Source organism: Myotis brandtii, unplaced genomic scaffold (genome assembly GCF_000412655.1).
Source record: "Myotis brandtii unplaced genomic scaffold, ASM41265v1 scaffold259, whole genome shotgun sequence".
NCBI classification, from domain to species: Eukaryota; Metazoa; Chordata; class Mammalia; order Chiroptera; family Vespertilionidae; genus Myotis; species Myotis brandtii.
This window is the reverse complement of record NW_005359840.1, coordinates 1624726-1626639: the sequence shown is the minus strand read 5'-3', so window position 1 is coordinate 1626639 and position 1914 is coordinate 1624726.

The following is a 1914-nucleotide window of genomic DNA, read 5'->3' as shown; positions in this document are numbered from 1 at the left end:
CTGACTTGGTAGCCAGAGTTTTTAATATTAAGCTGAATGCTCTTTTAAATGATATCTGTAAAGTCCATTTATTTGGCAAAGTAATAGCTAAAATTCATGTCATTGAATTTCAGAAACGCGGACTGCTTCATGCTAACATATTATTGATATTAGATAGTGAGTACAAATTATGTTCCTCTAATTAATTCCCTTTCAATGTGCATGAATTTCATGCACCGGGCTACTAGTATAGCCTATCTAATAATAAACAAACAGGGTAATTGACCATACCTTCGCTACACCTCCCATTGGCTAATCAGCACGATATGCAAATTAACCACCAACAAAGATGGCGGTTAATTTGCATACTTAGGTGCTCAGCGGCTATTGGCTATCAGAGCCTGCAATCAGAGCTGAGAGGTCCCCTGCCCAGGCCTGACGCCTCTGTCAGAAGCGTTAGGCCTGAGCATGGGCAGAGCCGGGATGGTGGGGAGCAGGGGGGGAGCCAGCGATGGTGGGGAGCAGGAGTGGAGCCTGCAATTGTGGGGAGCTGGGGGTCCCCTGCTCAAGCCTAATGCTTTGGCCACAGGCGTTAGGCCTGGGCAGGGGCAGAGCCGGCAATCACAGGGAGCAGTGGAAAAGTTGGCGATTGTGGGGAGCTGGGGGTCCCCTGACCAGGCGTAATGCCTGGGCCAGAGGCCTTAGGTCTGGGCAGGGGCGGTGCCAGAGATCGCGGGTAGCAGGGGCGGATCTGGCAATGGTGAGAGCTGGGGGTCCTCTGCCCAGGCCTAATGCCTTGGCCACAAGTGTTAGGCCTGATCAGGGGCATAGCAGGAGATCGCAGAGAGCTGTGGGTCCCCTGCCCAGGCCTAATGCCTCGGCCACAGGTGTTAGGCCTGGGCAGGGGCGGAGCTGGAGATCGTGGAGAGCTGGGGGTCCCCTGCCCAGGCCTAACGCCTTGGCCAGAGGTCTGCCCAGGCCTAATGCCTTGGTCAGAGGCGTTAGGCTTGGGCAGGGGAGGTGCCTGCGATTACGGGGAGCAGGGGGTCCCCTGCCCATGACATTAGGCCTGGGTAGGGGCGGAGCCAGCAATCACGGGGAGCTGGGTGTCCCCTGCCCAGGCCTAATGCCTGGGCCACAGGCGTTAGGCCTGGGCTAGGGCAGAGCTGGACATCGCAGAGAGCTGCAGCCCCTGCCCAGGCCTAATGCCTCAGCCAGAGGCGTTACGCCTGGGCAGAGGCAGTTCCAGCAATCGGGGTTAGCAGGGGAGGAGCCGGCGATGGTGGGAGCTGGGGGTCCTCTGCCCAGGCCTAAGGCCTTGGCCAGAGGCTTTAGGCCTGTGCAGGGGCGGAGCCAGAGATTGAGGTGAGCAGGGAGGGAGCTGGCGATGGCAGGGAGCAGGGGCAGAGCCAGCGATCCTGGGCAGCAGGGGCTGAGCCTACGATTGAGGGAGCTGGAGGTCCCCTGCCCAGGGCTAATGACTCGGCCAGAGGCGTTAGGCCTGGGCAGGGACCAAGCTGGCAATTGGTGTGAACTACAGAGGAAACACCTTTTCTGACCGCTCATTGGCTTAGCTCCCTGTATGCCACTGGTAATATTCTTAGTAACTTGGGTAATAAGAATCCAAATAGGTGATCTAGGTTTTTTTTCCACACTCCTGGAGAAAAAAGGAAGGTCTGCTACTGGAGGGTTAAGAAATATCATATCCTGTCCTAGCTGGTTTTGCTCAGCGGATAATTCCTCGGCCTGCCCACTGCTGGGTCTGGGTTCAGTTCTGACTAAGGGCATGTACCTAGGTTGCAGGCTCCTCCCTGGCCTGGGCCCAGGTCAGGGCTCATGCAGGAGGCAACCAATCAAAGTGTTCCTCTCACTTTGATGTTTCTCTCTGTCTTTCCCTTTCTCTTCCACATTCTCTAAAAATCAATGGAAACATAT